Source organism: Bison bison, unplaced genomic scaffold (genome assembly GCF_000754665.1).
Source record: "Bison bison bison isolate TAMUID 2011002044 unplaced genomic scaffold, Bison_UMD1.0 scf7180017864224, whole genome shotgun sequence".
In the NCBI taxonomy this organism is placed as follows: Eukaryota; Metazoa; Chordata; class Mammalia; order Artiodactyla; family Bovidae; genus Bison; species Bison bison.
In genome coordinates this window covers 4,415,768-4,433,135 of record NW_011494796.1, presented here as the reverse complement: position 1 = coordinate 4,433,135, position 17,368 = coordinate 4,415,768, and the positions used below count along the sequence as shown (strand labels likewise).

Below are 17,368 nucleotides of genomic sequence, written 5' to 3'. Positions count from 1 at the left end.
GCTATATTCTCTAGCAGTCCCTCTGACCAGGGTCCCTGAAGCAGCAGCAACACACCCTGGGCACAATTTGGAAATGCATTCTGGAGCCCACCCCAGACCCAATGAATCAGACAGCCAGGGGGGAGACAAGCCGTCTACATCCACCAAGCCCCCCAGGATCCCTAGGCTGTGGGAACCAGTGAGCCTTTGAACACGCCACTGGTCTCTGCTCACCAGAGAGAGGCTTGTTGTATGTTTCACATGGTAATTGAGTCAAATTGATGTCATTTTTCCTCCAAACAGAACTCGCCTGGAATGTCTCAGGTTTTCGTTCCACTCTGTGGTTGTTAAGGAAGCTAAAAACAACCAAAGCTCTGTCAAGTGGCCCCATTTTCCAGCTTGGCTGCCCAGACCCATGGCTTCGAGTGTCAGCACCACCTGTTTCCGTCTGCAATTTGTTCTTTAAAATATTCCTGCTCCAGTGTCACCACCACCCCCAAGCAAAGGAAAATCAAGTCATGCATATAAAAAAGGCACTACCGCACATTTGGAAAATCAGCCAGATTTTCAAATCACTCAGAGCACAGGCTGCAGCTTTCTGACAGCTCAGAGATCCAGGTCTGGGCGAAGTGTCTCTCACACATAACCACACAGGTAAGCATACTTGCAATGTGAAGAGGACTGCTGGAACACACAACCCAGCGGGACCCTATCTCCCTCTCAGCCAGGAGGGAGGGATCTTTTAAGACACAACTGACCCGTGCAGCAGCCTTTCAGCTCACTCACAGCGAAGCTGAGCGCCGGGGCACCACGCCCCGCCCTCCCGTCACCCACGGAAGCACCTCTCCCTTTGCCTCCCAGATGCCAGGATGACCCTACTGGCCAGCTCCTTATGTCAGGACAATGCCTTCCCTTCTAAATAGAGGGTCAATCATCACAGAGGTGTCCTTAACTGCCCTGGTCACTTGTTACCACCTGGATCTTTGTGTAGCATTTTTTAAAATTTGCACACAAATCTCATGGAACTGTCTGCTGGGTGCTCTTGGTTGGCACCACCACATGAGGTCTATGAGGATGGGAAGTGTCGTGGTCCCTGCTTGATCCCTAGAAAAGTCCCCAGTGCACATTAGATACCCAGTAAAAATATAACTGAATGGAATTACTAAGTGTATTTCATTTTATTTTTTATAGTGATAAAATACATACAGAGTTTCCCAGGGGGTGCAGGTGGTAAAGAATCCACCTGCCAATGCAGGAGACGCAAGTGGGTTCAATCCCTGGGTCAGGAAGATTCCCTGGAGGAGGAAAGGACAACCTGCTCTAGTATTCTTACCTGGAAAATGCCATAAACAGAGGAGCCTGGCAGGCTACAGTCCACGGGGTCACAAAAAAAGTCAGACACGACTGAGCAACTGGGCACACACATAATACATATAACATAACATTCACCGTCTTAACCACTGTTAAGTACACAGTTCAGTGGCATTAAATGCAATGTTGTCATTGTGCTCCCGTCACTACATCCATCTTCGCAGCCTTTCTGTCTTCCCAGACTGAACCTCTGCATCCATTCAACAACGACTCACTCCCCTCTCCCCTTAGTCCCGGCAACCCACCACTACTTTCCGTGTCTATAAATAAGACTACACCAGGCACCTCTTATGAGTGGAGTCATATAGAATCTGTCTTTTTATGATTGGCTTATTTCCTTACCATAATGTGCTCAAGGTTCACCTACATCATAGCATGTGGCAGAGTTTCTTCCCTTCTTAAATTTGAATCATATTCAATTATATATGTGTGCTTATATATATATATATACATACACACACATTTTTGCCTATCCTTCAATGGATATTTAGGTTGTTTCCTCCGTTTGTGAATTATTTGTGAATAATGCTGCCATGAATAAATAAATATCTCTTGGAGACCCTGCTTTCATTTTGTGTATATACCCTGAAGTGGAACCACAGAATCATGTACCTTGTGCTGCTGCTGCTAAGTCGCTTCAGTCGTGTCCCACTCTGTGCGACCCCATAGACGGCAGCCCACCAGGCTCCTCCATCCATGGGATTTTCCAGGCAGGAGTACTGGAGTGGGGTGCCATTGTGTATCTTGTGAGTGAACCTCTTTCATGCTCTGGCCTGTGTAGAGTCTGGACACTCTGCTGAGATGTTTTAAATTTTTCTCTTTTGGCTAAGGATGCTGTTTTCATTGGGGAAACCTCCCTCACTGGGTGAGCTCTGGACAAAGGAAGGAACCCTCTTTCTACTGCAGAAACCAAAACAGGTGAGAACTCACTGTGCCTGCCACAGAAGCCTTGGCGGGGTGCCGGCAGTGGAGAGACGGTCCCAGGACACACAGTGGCTCCAGGACCATGGCCACACTCCTGCAGAGCTCAGCCCTGCTCTCTCCTGCTGCCTGGCCTCCCTCCCTGCGGCCTCCTGCCCTTTACCTTCCCCCAATTCTGACGCTGGTGACCCAGCCTCCCTTTTGATTCTGGGCTCCTCGGTACACACCTCCTAAACACAATTCCACTCCTGCTTCAGTTAGCCCAGGTGCAGTTTCTTCTCAGTTCAGTTCAGTCGCTCAGTCGTGTCCGACTCTTTGCGACCCCAAGAACCGCAGCACACCAGGCCTCCCTGTCCATCACCAGCTCCTGGAGTTCACCCAAACCCATGTCCATTGAGTTGGTGATGCCATCCAACCATCTCATCCTCTGTCATCCCCTTCTCTTTCCACCTTCAATCCTTCCCAGCATCAGGGTCTTTTCCAACAAGTCAGTTCTTTGCATCAGGTGACCAAAATATTGGAGTTTCAGCTTCAACATCAGTCCTTCCAATGATCAGGGCTGATCTCCTTTAGTATGGACTGGTTGGATCTCCTTGCAGTCCAAGGAACTCTCAAGAGTCTTCTCCAACACCACAGTTCAAAAGTGTCAATTTTTTGGTGCTCAGCTTTCTTTATAGTCCAACTCTCACATCCATACATGACTACTGGAAAAACCATAGCCTTGACTAGACAGACCTTTGTTGGCAAAGTAACATCTCTGCTTTTTAATAAGCTTAGTCTAGGTTGGTTGTAGCTTTCCTTCCAAGGAGGAAGCAGTTTCTTCTGCTTACAGTCAAAACCCTTGACTGAGCCAAGCTCACTCTTCTCTGGGTTACAGAGCTCCTTTCTTCCCTGTTTTAAAACAGGACCACTCTGCCTGATGCCAGGGTTCTTTTATTACCTCTTCCATGCTTCACAAGTCCTCAAAAACAACCAAAGTGGTTCTGTTCTCATCCTTTCCTCTGGTTCTCTACAGACTGACTCAACAGGACTCAGAAGTGAATTCATTCGCGGCAGCCAAGCACGCTCTCACAACAGTTCTTGCCCACTGAACTTGTTTTATCAGCTCCATCTTGATACCTCCTCCGTGAAGGACAAGGTGTGAGCTGGGAAGAGAGATGGGGCAGAGAGGGACCACCCATAGAACAGGGTGGGAGGTGTAAATATGTAATTGTATTTATGTAAAAACACTTCCTGCCAGAGTTTAGGACACCACATCTGTGTGATATGCTTAGAATACAAAAGGCTTTTCAGAAGTAAATTAATCGAGGAATTAGAAAGGGAAAGCCAGTGTTGACACAACTCCAGTGCTAAATCCTTTGCACAGGATGTTAGAAAATGGTATTAATCACTCATTTATGAGTTCACAGTGCCACAAAAATTTCTTGATTCTCTACACATGTCCAAGGCGCTGGGGAAACAACAATGAAGGCACGTACAGCCCTATCTTTGAGCTTATAGATGGCGCAGAGACAGTTAGCAGGGTGGGTTCTTAAAAAATCCTGTTACATATGCAGTACACGAAATTTACATTTTTAAGTGTATGGTTTAGCAGCATTCAGTACACTCACACTGTTGTGGAACAGTCACTATTTTCCATCTACAGAACACTTTCATCTTCTCTAGTTGAAACTCTGCAGCTATTAAACACGAACTCCCCACTCCCTGCCCCACTGTAGCCCCTGGTAAGCACCATTCTGCTTTCTGTCTCTGTGAATTTGACTACTCCAGGGACCTCCCTTGAGTGTAATCATACAGTGTTTGGACAGTATCCTTTTGTGACTGGATTATTTCATTTAACAAAATGTTCTGAAGGTTCATCCATGTTGTAGCATGATCAGAATTTCATTCCTTTTTTAGGCTGAATGATAATTGAGTGTATATACCATATTTTGTGAATCCCTAACGAGATGGGACTACCAGACCATCTTACCTACCTCCTAAGAAATCTGAATGTGGGTCAAGAAGCAACAGTTAGAGCCTTACTTGGAACAAATAACTGGTTCAAAATTGGGAAAGGAATATGACAAGGCTGTATACTGTCCCCCTATTTAACTTCTAGGCAGAGTACATCATGCAAAATGCTGGGCTGGATGAATCACAAGTACTAGAATCAAGAGTGCTGGGAGAAATATCAACAATTTCAGATATGCAGATGATATCACTCTAATGGAAGAAAGTGAAGAGGAACTAAAGAGCCTCTTGATGAGGGTGAAAGAGAAGAGTGAAAAAGGTGGCTTAAAACTCAACATTCAAAAAACGAAGATCATGGCATTTAGTCCCATCACTTCATGGCAAATAGATGGGGAAACAGTGGAAACAGTGGCAGATTTTATATTGGGGAGGGGCTCCAAAATCATTGGGGATGGTGACTGCAGCCATGATATTAAAAGATGCACGCTCCTTGGAAAGAAAGCAATGACAAACCTAGATAGCATATTAAAAAGCAAAGGCGTCACTTTGCCGACAAAATTCCGAATAGTCAAAGCTATGGTTTTTCCAGGAGTCGTGTATGGATGTGAGGCTGGACATAAAGAAGACTGAGCACTGGAGAATTAATACTTTTGAACTATACTGGAGAAGTATACTGGAGAAGATATACTGGAGATATACTGAAGAAGATATATTGAAGATACTGGAGAAGACTCTTGAGAGTCCCTTGGGCAGCAAGAAGATCAAACCAGTCTATTCTAAAGGAAATCAACCCTAATATTCATTGGAAGGACTGATGCTGAAAGTCTAATTCTCTGACCACTTGATGCAAAGAGCTGACTCATTCGGCTGAGTCTGGGAAAAAGACCCTGAGGCTGGGAAAGACAAGACAAAAAGAGAAGCGGGTAGCAGAGGATGAGATAGTTAGATAGCATCACTGACTCAATGGACGTGAATTTAAGAAAACTCTGGGAGATAGTGACGTACAGCAAAGCCTGGTGTGCTGCAGTCCCTGGCGTTGCAAAGAGTTAGACGTAACTTAGCAGCTGAACAACCACCACCACAGCAACCACATTTTGTCCACCTATTCATCCTTCAGTGGACACTGAGTTACTTCCTCCTTTTGACTATTCTGAATAATGCTGCTATGAGTGTGGGCGTACAAGTTCATGACCTTGCTTTCATTTCTTTTTGGTTTATACTCAGAAGTGGATCATATTATAAATTCTATTTTCTTAAGAACTATCACACTGTTTTCCAAAGGAGTTACCGCATTTTATGGTCCCAAGAAAAGTACACAAGGCTGCCATTTCTCCACATCCTTGTCAACACCTATTATTTTACACTGTTTTAGTAATAGCATTTCAGTGGGAGTGATGTAATATCTCACTGGGGTTTAGATTTGCATTTCCCTAACGATCAGTGACACTGAATATCTTTTCATATGATACACAAATTATAAGATTTGTATATCGTCTTGGAGAAATGTCTATCTAAGTCCATTTTAAAATGAGGTTGTTTGGTTTTCATTGTTGTTGAAATCTCTGTATATTCTGGGTATCATCAGATATGTAACTTGTACATATTTTCTCCCATTTTGTGCTCTGCCTTTTTACTTTGTTGACTGTGTCCTTTGGTGTACAAAAGTTTTAAAATTTGGTGAAGACCAATTTACCTGCTTTCTTTTGTTGACTGTGCCTTTGGTATAATATGCAAGAAATTATTATCAAATGAATGTCATGAAGTTTTCCCTTTTAGGATTTTTATAGTTTTTAAGCTCTTACATTCATGTCTTTAACCCAATTTGAATTAATTTTTGTATATCATGTTAGGTAAGGGTCCAACTTCATTCTTTTGCATGAACATATCCAGCCTTGCTATTACCATCTGTTCAAAAGGCTGTTGTGTTCCTACTGAATGGTCTTTGTAGTCTTGTTGAAAAGCATTTGACTACATACGTCAGAGTATATTTCTGGGCTCTGTATTCTATTCCATCCATCGGTATGTTTGTCTTTATGCCAGTATCACAGTTTTTTGAGTACTATTGTTGCCCATTCACTAAGTCGTGTCCCACTCTTTGCAACCCCACGGACTGTACCACGCCAGGCTTCCCTGTCCTTCACTATCCCACGGAGCTTGCTCAAACTCGTATCCATTGAGTCAGTGATGTCATCCAAGCATCTCATTTCCTGTTGCCCCCTTTCCTCTTGCCCTCAATCTTTCCCAGCATCAGGGTCTTTTACAATGAGCCAGCTCTTCGCATCAGGTGACCAAATTATTGTCAATTATTGACCAAGTATTATCATTGTCAGTCTTTCCAATAAATACTCAGGATTGATTTCCTTTACATTTGTAGTACTTTGAAATCAGGAAATATAAGGCTTTCAAGTTTGTTTTTCTTGCCAAGATTGTTTTGGCTGTTCAGGGTCTCTTGAGATATTAATTTCTCAATTTCTACAAGGAAAAATGTTGTTAGGATTTTGCTAGTGACTGCATTGAGTCTGTACATTTCTTTGGGCAATATTGACATCTTACTGATAAAACTTCCAATCCACCAACATCAATGTCTTTCCATTTATTTATGTTTTATTTCTTACGTCAATGTTTTCTAGGTTTTAGTGTACAAGTTTTTCACCTCTGATTAATGTGTAAGTATTTTATTCTTTTTCACATTTTTGCAAATGGAATTGTTTTCTTAATTTCTTTTTCAGATTGTTCAATTTTGGGTACAAAAATATCACTGCTTTGTGTGTATTGGTTTTGCATCCTGCTAATAATCCAGCAGGATTATTTTATTAGTGCTAATTTTTGTGCCTTAGTACTTCATGATTTTCTATAGGGCTCATGCTATCTGTAAACAGATAATTTTACTTCTTCCTTTCCTAATTGGATGCCTTTTATTTCTTTTACTTGATTAACTGCTCTGGCTATGACTTCCAGTATTACGTAGGACAGAAGTAGTGAAAGAAATCATCCTTGCCTTGTTCTTCATCTTAGAGAAGAAGCTTTCAATCTATCACCCTTGAGTATGACATTCACTAAGGGTTTTTCATATATGGGTTTTATGATGTTGAGGTACCTTCCTTTTATTCCTATTTGCTGAATTTTTTTTTTATCACGAGAGATAGATGAATTTTAGCAAATAGTTGTTTTTTCATCAACTGAGATGATTGTTTTTTTCCTTCCTTCTGTTAATGTGGCATATTACATTCCTCAATTTTGTATGTTGAACCATCCTTGAATTCCAGAAATAAATCCCACTTTGTCATGGTGCATGATATGATTTTGGTTTGCTAGTATCTTGTTGAGAATGTTTGCAATAATATTCAAAGGGGAAATTTTTTCCTTATTCATAAGGAACTATAGTACTCTTAGACTGTCTTTATCTGGCTTTCATCAAAGGGCAATGCTATCCTCATAGAAAAGAGAAAGCATTTTCGCCTTTTCAGTTTATTAGAAGAGTTTGAGGAGGATTAATTAATTAGTTCTCCTTTAAATCGGATAAGGCAATGGCAACCCACTCCAGTACTCTTGCCTGGAAAATCCCATGGACGGAGGAGATTGGAGGGCTGCAGTCCATGGGGTCGCTGAGGGTCAGACACGACTGAGCGACTTCACTTTCTCCTTTAAATGTATGGTATAATTTACCAGTTAAGCTGTCAGGTTCATGGCTTTCCTTTGTCCGGAGATTATTGATTACTGATTTGATCTCCTTTTTAGCTACAGATCGACTCAGATTTTCTATGTCTTTGTGATTAAGTCTTGGTGAGCTTTGTGTTTCTAGGTATTTGCCTAGTTCATCTAGGTTTAGCTAATTAGATAGTGTACAGTGGCTCACTGTATTCTCTTATAACTCATTTTGGTTCTACAGAATTGACAGTCATGTCCCTGCATTCATTTCTGATTTTAGTAATTCAAGATTTTTCACTAATCAGTTTGCTGTTGTTGAGTTGTTAAGTCACGTCCAACTCTTTGTGGCCGCATGGACTGCAGCCCACCAGGCTCTTCTGTCTTTCACTACCTTGTGGAGTTTGCTAAAATTCATTTCCATTGAGTCAGTGATGCTATATAACCATCTCATTCCCAGTATCAGCGTCTTTTTGAATGAGTTGGTTCTTTGCATAAGGTGGCCAAAATATTGGAATTTCAGCTTCAGCATGAAGCTTCAGTCCTCCTAATGAATACTGATTTATTTCCTTTAGGTTTGACCTCCTTGCAGTCCAAGGGACTTTCAAAAGTCTTCTACAGCACCACAGTTCAACTCTTGGGCACTCAGACTTCTTTATGGTCCAGCTCTCATATCTCTATATGACTACTGGAAAAACCAGTAGTGTGTAGACTTTTGTCCGCTTTGACTACAGTGAAGAACAGGGAAGCCTGGTGTGCTGCTGTCCATGGGGCTGGCAAAGGGCTGGACACAATTTGATGACTGAACAACAATAATCTTTGTTGGCAAAGTGAACTCTCTGCTTTTTAATATGCTGCTTAGGTTTGTCATCACTTTCCTTCCAAGGAGCAAGCGTCTTTTGATTTCATGGCTGCAGTCACCATGTGCAGTGATTTTGGAGCCCAGGAAAATAAAATCTGTCACTGCTTCCACTTCCCCCCTTCTATTTGCCATGAAGTGATGGGACCAGATGCCATGATCATAGTTACTGAATTCACTTTTTCACTCTCCTATTTCAACCTCATCAAGAAGCTCTTGAATTCCTCTTCACTTTCTGCCATTAGAGGGGTATCATCTGCATGTCTGAGGTTGTTGATATTTCTCTTGGCAATCTTGATTCCAGCTTATGATTCATCCAGCCCTGCATTTTGCATGAGGTACTCTGCTGCTGCTGCTAAGTCACTTCAGTTGTGTCTGACTCTGTGCGACCCCAGAGACGGCAGCCCACCAGGCTCCCCCATCCCTGGGATTCTCCAGGCAAGAACACTGGAGTGGGTTGCCATTTCCTTCTCCAATGCATGAAAGTGAAAAGTCAAAGTGAAGTTGCTCAGTCGTATCCGACTCTAGCGACCCCATGGACTGCAGCCTACCAGGCTCCTCCATCCATGGGATTTTCCAGGCAAGTGTACTGGAGTGGGGTGCCATTGCCTTCTCCAGATGTACTCTGCATAGAAATTAAGTAAACAGTATGTCAATATATAGTCTTGCCATACTCCTTTGTCAGTTTAGAACCAGTCAGTTGTTCTATGTCTGGTTCTAACTGTTACTTCTTGACTTGAATAGAGGTTTCTCAGGAGACAAGCAAGATGGTCTGGTATTCCCATCTCTTTAAGCATTTTCCACAGTTTGTTGTGATCCACACAGTCAAAGGCTTTAGTGTAGTCAATGAAGCAGAAGTAGATGTTTTTCTGGAATTACCTTGCTTTCTCTATGATCGAATGAATGTTGGCAATTGGTTTCTGGTTCCTCTAACTCTTTTAAATGCAGCTTCTACATCTGGAAGTTCCCAACTGATGTATTACTGAAGCCTAGCTCTAAGGATTTTGTGCATGACCTTGCTAGTGTGTGAAATGAGTGCAGCTGTACAATAGTCTGAACATTCTCTGGGACTGGCATGAAAACTGACCTTTTCCAGTCCTGTGGCCACTGCTGAGTTTTCCAAATGTGCTGACATATTGAGTACAAAGCACCAACTCTTTGGCATCAGACTTCTTAGTGTTGAGTGCAACACTTTAACAACATTCTCTTTTGGGATTTTAAATCCTAAGGTACTGAGTGCAGCACTTTAACAGCATACTCTTTCAGGATTTTAAATAACTCAGCTGGAATACCATCACCTCCACTAGCTTTGTTCATAGTAAAGCTTCCTAAGGGAAGTTTTTTTTTTCTTTTTTTTCTTTTTTCATTTGACTTCACACTCTAGGATGTCTGGCTCTAGGGGAGTGACCATTGTGGTTATCCAGTTCATTAAGACCTTTTTTATGCAGCTCTTTTGTGTATTCTTGCCACTTCTTCTTAATCTCTTCTGCTTCTGTTAGGTCCATACCATTTCTGTCCTTTATCGAGCCCATCCTTATATGAAATGTTCCCTTGATATCTCCAATTTTCTTGAAGAGATATCTAGTCTTTCCCACTCTGTTTTTTCCCTTTATTTCCTTGCATTTCTCATTTAAGAAGGACTTCTTATCTCTCCTTGCTATTCTCTGGAACTCTGCTAAAGATTTAATCAATCTAGCTAAAGTTTTATCAATTTTCTCAGTTTTTCTGAAGAATCAGTTCTTGGCTTTACTGATTTTATCTATTGTTTTTCTATTATTTATTTATTTCGGCTCTAATCTTCCCTTCCTTTTGCTAGACTTGAGTTTAGTTTGCTCTTCTAGCTCTCTTAAGGTGTAAAGTTAGGTTATTAACTTGAGATCCTTTTTTTTTTTTAATAAAAGTAAGCATTTTACAGCTATACATTTCCTTCTGAGTACTGCTTCCCCTGTCTTCCATAAGTTTTGGTATATTGCATTTTCATTTTAACTCAGCCTCATGCATTTTCTCATTTCCCCTGTGATTTCTCCCTTGACCCACTGGTTGTACAAGAGTGTGTTGTTTAATTTCCACATATTTGTGAATTCTCCAATTTTCCTTCTGTTACTGATTTCTAACTTAATCCCACTGTGGTTAGAGAAGATACTTTGTATGATAATTTTTAAATCTGTGGAGAGACAATCTGTGAATATATACAGTATATCCTGGAGTATCTCCCATGTGCATTTGAAAAAAAGGAATATCCTGCTATTGTTGGGTAGTGTTCTGTACATCTTATTAGATCTAGTTGCCTTACTGTGTTGTTCAAGTCCTCTATTTCCTCACTTATCTTCTGTCTAGTTTTCCCATTCACTACTAATAGTGTGTGTGTGTGTGTGTGTGCGTGTGTGTGTGTGTGTGTGTGTGTGTGTAAGGGGGGAGCTGAAGTGTCTATTATTACAGAAAACTGCAGACTTGTCACTACAATTCTATAAAGTTTTTGTTTCATATATTATAATGATCTGTTATTAGGTGCATAAAACCTTATAACTGTTCCATTGTCTCGCTGTATTGAATCTATTATTATATACAAGATATTTTTGTCTCTTGTAACTTTTTCTGACTAAAGTCTATATTGTGTCATATTAATGTAACCACTCCTGATCTCTACAGTTACTATCTGCAAGGACTATCTTTTTATTCTTTTGCTTTTGATTTATTTGTGTCTTAATGTAAAATCAGCCTCTTATACACATTGGAGCATTTCTTAGATCCATTCTACTAATCTGTCTTTAAAAAAAAACAATTTTTTATTTTGTACTGGAGTATAGCTGATTAACAAGCAACGTTGCAATAGTTTTAGGTGAACAGGAAGGGACTCAGCCATACATACACATGTATCCATTCTTCCCCAAACTCAATCTGTCTTTTGACTGGAGAGTTTAACCTATAATTTAAGATAATTACTGACAAAGAGGGACTTACTTCTGCATTTTGCTATTTGTTTTCTATGTTTTATAGCTTTTTTGGGCCCTCATTTCCTGCATTAGTGATTTTTTTTCATGTTTCATTTTTTTATGGTGAAATTTTAAAATTCCCTTCTCATTTCCTCTTGGGTATATTTTATAGCTATTTTCTTTGTGATTACTATGAGCATTATATTTAACATCCTACAGTCATAGCATTCTGATTTTATACCAGCCTGAATTCAATAGTACACAGAAACTCTGCGGCAAGATGGTTTTTAAAAAGCAAAAAAAAAAAAAAAAGAAAGAAATGGAATTATAAATCAAGACAAGAACCACCAAGGAAAAAGCAGACTGCTATGATAAAGAAAACAGGTGGCCTTTTCAGAGGAGTCAGCAAGGAGGGCCTCTCCGGGGACATAAAAGACAGAGGAGCCAACTCTGTATGAAGTGGGGCAAAGACTATTCCTGACAAAGAGATACTACAAGACAGAAAGGAGCCCACTGGGGTCCCTGAGAAATGGTGGCACACATGGCAGGAGTCCATGCTGGCATGGAGAAGGGCGTGAAGCTGGGAGAAGCGGGCGGGCCCCGGCCACACGGCCTGGGAGGGCAGAGGCAGGGGAGATTTCCACGTCCACCACGAGGGGAGCCACAGAGCCTCAGAGCTCCTAGCCACAACATCCTAATTCTGTCAGAAGACGCTTCTGGCCGTTCTGTAGCAAGGACCCAAGAGGGAAGACAATGGAAGTGAGGAGCCTGGGAAGATACTCCTGCAGTTGTCAAGACAAAAAACAACGGTGGTCAGTCCAGAGCGGAAATGGAAAGAAAGGGCAGATCTGAGATACGCGGTCTCCCTTATGACCAGGTGGTACAGGGAACCCTCAGCCCAGGTTTGAGACCTCACCCTGCGAGGCACTCACTGGCTCTGCACCCCGAACTCCCCACAAGCCTCTATTTTTGTCTCGTAAAATGAGAATGAGGAAATCCACCAAGGATGAGGAGGAAGTGACATGAAATCATGAAGTGTCCATCTGGACTAGTCAAGGCACCACATACATCCTTCCTTCCTCTGAAATATGGGCCATCAGCTACTGATTGACGTGGACCTAATTCACAACTCTGTGATGCTACGAAAACTGAGCACTCGACACCAAACCCCTACACTCTGCCAACTGTGGGTGGGCTGTCCCACACCCCGGCCCCACAAGCCCCCTGGCCTGACCTGGGGACAGGGACTTGTCCGGGTTTAGTCCCTGTGGTCAGAGTGGCACGTAGGAGTTGGGTCAGTCCCCTGCCCACAGAGACCCAAGTGGGAGGGCGGGGAGGTGGGGTGGGCATTGGACATCAGCACCAAATGGTGCTGGAGAGAAAGCGATGGAACAAAGGTGGCAACGTCTCCGGCAGATTTCCTTCCAAATCCAGAGGAGCGAAGGAGACAGAGCTGTTTCAACCCTACACGCCCACACGGTCCACCAGGAGAGAGACTGTGGCTGGCCTCCCCTTCCTGCCGGCTGCACCCAGGGGCCTAGTCTAACGACAGGGCTCCTCAGTACAGCCACCACCCTTCCCTGGAATCCCGGCTTAGAGATGATCTTACTGACTAACAGAGATCCCTTTTCTGAAACAGCTATGGGCAGGACAGACAGAATTCTTTGTATTTTTAACACTAGGGTTTGAGAAATTGAAGGACGCTGGAGGCCGTGGAGGGTGGCCTTGTTTAAAGCAAGGTACACTGTCTGAATGCAACTGGTTCTTAAATATTCTGAACAGCGACTCAGAGCAACAGACAGAGGTTGCCAGTGGGGAGAGTCGGTGTGAGCTCTGCTTCCATTTGTTTTCTGGCCTCGTCAGACCAGCCAAGAAACTCCAAGGAGCAGACGACCCAAGGGCTAAGTGTCAGTGTACAAATGTCATGTGCCCTTCACCAAAGTGGCACTGCCCTTATTAGGCAGCCCTCTGTTAAGCCCTCGTTAAGAAACATTTAAATCTCAAATGAATGTGGTTGGCCCAGATGTGCCCTCAGGCAGCAGGATCTGGAGCCGCCAACATCTTAGTATCAGCAGCTGAAGAGCTGTGAAAAGTGTCAAGTTGAAGGCAAGCATTGCCACCCCTCAGCCCCTGTCGTTCAGTCCTTACAGCTCGTGGGGAGACCAACACTTCCACATACAACCCCTCTCTGACCTGTGATAAATAAAACAGCGGCTCTTGTCCACATGATAAAACTATGAAAGCAAGTATCAAACTAGGAGCTTTGCCTTATTACTACTTTAGCTGTTGTAATGAATGTTTATTCCCTGGACTTGTGCCCTGAACAAAAAATAAATAAATGAGATGAAATGACCTACAGGTGAGAGAGCTTGGTGCTGAGCCAGCCCCTGCAGGCCGCCTCTGGGCTCTGCTCTGGGCACTGGAGCACTGCAGCCCGTCATTAACCAGCCGCCAGGGAGGCCAGGGCTCGTGCAAACGCAGAGCTCAGGGATATTTCTCAGAAATCAGGGCCAAACACCATTAAAAGCTGAAACAGGAGCAGTTCCCCTTCTGGGTACATACCCAAAAGAAGTAAAAGCAGGGACTCAGACTGTACACCTACGTTCGCAGCAGCATTATTCAAAAGAGCCTAAAGGAGGAAGCAACCGAACATTTATCAGTGGATGAACAGACAAAATGCAGTGTATCCATATGATGGAACATTATGTAGCCAAACAGGAAGGAGATTCTGACACCTCCAAGGACATGGACCAAACTGGAGGACATCGTGCTGAGTGAAAATCAACCAGTCACAAAAGAACAAATACTGTCCGACTCCACGTATATATGAGGTCCTTGCTGCTGCTGCTAAGTCACTTCAGTCATGTCCAACTCTGTGCGACCCCACAGACGGCCGCCCATCAGGCTCTGCCGTCCCTGGGATTCTCCAGGCAAGAACACTGGAATGGGTTGCCATTTCCTTCTCCAATGCATGAAAGTGAAAAGTGAAAGTGAAGTTGCTCAGTTGTGTCTGACTCTTAGCGACCCCATGATCTGCAGCCTACCAGGCTCCTCCGTCCATGGGATTTTCCATGCAAGAGTACTGGAGTGAGTGTCAAATTCAAAATGGAAGGGTGGCTGTCAGGGCTGGGGGAGGGGAGCATGGGCTGCCAGTGTCAAATGAGGACAGTTTCAGTTCTGCAAGACGAAAGGAATTCCAGGGACGGATGGTGACAGTGGCGGTACAGCAATGTGAATGTACCTAATGTTATGGAACTGCAGGCTTAAAGGGTCAGACAGAAACTTTTCTGGCACGTATTTATTACCATAAGTTTTAAAAATCTGGAAAAGGAAAGGAAGGAAGTAAAAAAGGGAAAGGAAGGAAAGGGTTGGGGGAGAAAGGAAAGAAAAAAAGTTAATGGAATTCCTAGAGCTGATGACTTTAAAGGGGAGGGTGACCTGGAACCTCATGGTGTGCCCGTGTCCACGGATCAGCCCTGGATCAGTCCCCCAGTGGGTCCACATCACTGGGCCTTGCAGACGAGCCCGTCCTACAGGGAGGTCTGTGGGTCCAGAGGGTAACTCACCTTCAAGACTCCATGCACCACCAAAGCAGCCTCGGCCTTAGGGCATGGCCTGTCTGGGGTGGGGGTGGGGTGGGGGACAGACAGATGGAGTTTCCTGCAAATTGATACGTGTCCCCAAAGCAAGCACTGGCAAGTCAACCTGACATAGGTCGAGGTACTGGAGTTTTGACTACACAGTGGACAGGAACACCGTGGGGCTCGCCATCCCCATCAGCCCAGGGTGAGGCTTACGATCATCTGTTTTGCTGTGGAGTTACAGACAGGCCTGGCCTGACGGCCACAGCCCTGCCAGGGACTGCCTGTGTGACCCATGCCATGTCTCCAGCCTCTCTGTTCTCGGGCCGCCTCCAGCATCTCTCAGTCACTGTGGCACAGCCAGGGCCTGGCCCCTTCCACTTTCCATGAGCTGTATGTGCTTTTGTCACCAGGCAGAAGGCCCCTGGGGCAGCTAAAGTCCTGGGGGTGGTTAAGCCCCTGCCTCGAAGCTGCTCACGCAGGGGGGCCAGCTCAAAGTGGTTCTGATGCTGCCAGCTCTGAGCTCAGAGCAGGGCTGCCGCTGCAGGTGTGTCTGGGCCTAAACCCCACTCTGGTACCCCCTCACCCGCTTCCCTCTCCAAAGTCCTCCTTGACCTCGGTTCCACCCAGTGAGGCTCTTTTCTCTTCTCTCCCTCAGCCAAGATCTTCTGCAATGCTGTTTCTACTTCTTCACTTCCTGATCTCATCCCAGTTTGCCCCTACCCAGCTTCCCTCCCCAGCAATGCCGAAAGTGAAAGTGAAGTCGCTCAGTCCTGTCTGACTCTGCAAACCCCATGGACTGGAGCCTACCAGGCTCCTCCGTCCATGGGTTTTTCCAGGCAAGAGTACTGGAGTGGGTTGCTATTTTCTTCTCCAGGGGAACTTCCCCACCCAGGGATGGAACCCGGGTCTCCACATTGCAAGCAGACGCTTTTACCGTCTGAGCCACCAGGGAACCAATCCCTAAAGCTACTCCTTTGGGGCCGGCAGCAGCATCAGGCATTGTTAACCACTCCCTTCCCACACCTCTCACCTCACTCCTTAACAACAACCCACACCAGGTCTGTCTGCCTTCCCGCCCGGCCCTGACCCCAGCACTCCGCTGTGCCTCTGTGGGCAGCTTCTCTCTCCCCGTTGTGCTCTGCTCGGCCTGGCCAAGGCCAGCCTCACCAACAGCTGCAGACACACCAGTCCACCTGTCCTCCCCAAGATGTAGCTCCTGCGGCACCCGCTATGTGACCTGCCACTGCTCCCCCAATAGGGCAAGCACCCTCGCTTGGCTGAAGGGTCAGCTCTTCCATGATGCCCCCACACTTCTGGGTGATCACTCCCCAGCCCTCCACCTGGCCCCCAGTGCTCCCTGAAGAAATGCCTACTCAGCACAGATGCTTCACCCATCTGTGACACCACTGCCTTCTGCAGAAAGGATTTGTAACTGGCACCTACCACTATGCCAGGAGATCTTCAAAACTGCTTGTTAGGAGAGTGGATAGATGGTGGAGTGGGGATGCACACAAACATTCTTCCATGTCTAAAGTTTGAAGTGGGCGGCCCCTCTCCACCTACCTACCATGTGAAGGTTTCCCTCCTCTGCCCATTCATCAAACCAGAGAAGACCCAGACTCCTTCCTTGCTTCCCTCAACTAGACAACCTCTCTTCCTTGCACAGGGCCAGCTCTGTTTTACACTAAAGTCAGATATTGATTCTTTGTACTAGACGGTTGGTTCCTTAGAGCAGGACTGACTTACTCAGCGTTGACTCCTCTGAGAGGGGCCTTCACCCATAGAAAGGGTCTTGGGAGGCATCTAGTGGGGAGCACGGGTGGACTCCCACTACCAGAGGACTCCCATCGCCGGGCAGCCTCCCATCCCCCATCCCCGGGCGGACTCCCACACCGGGTAGACTCCCGCACCGGGTGGACTCCCAGCACCAGGCAGACTCCCGTTCCCGGGCGGACTCCAGTCACCAGGCGGACCCCCCAGCACCAGGTGGACTCCCACTACCAGAGGACTCCCATCGCCGGGCGGCCTCTCGTCCCCAGGCGGACTCACACCTGGCGGACTCCCATCCCTGGGCGGACTCCCACACTGGGAAGACCCCCAGCACCAGGCGGACTCTGGTCACC

General features: G+C 45.0%; 1 protein-coding gene across 1 annotated transcript in view; it reads right to left on the bottom strand.

Moving 5' to 3' along the window:
• Positions 1 to 17,368, bottom strand: part of ADAMTS17 (ADAM metallopeptidase with thrombospondin type 1 motif, 17) — a 409,319-nt gene that overhangs the window by 322,648 nt on the left and 69,303 nt on the right. The window lies entirely within an intron of this gene.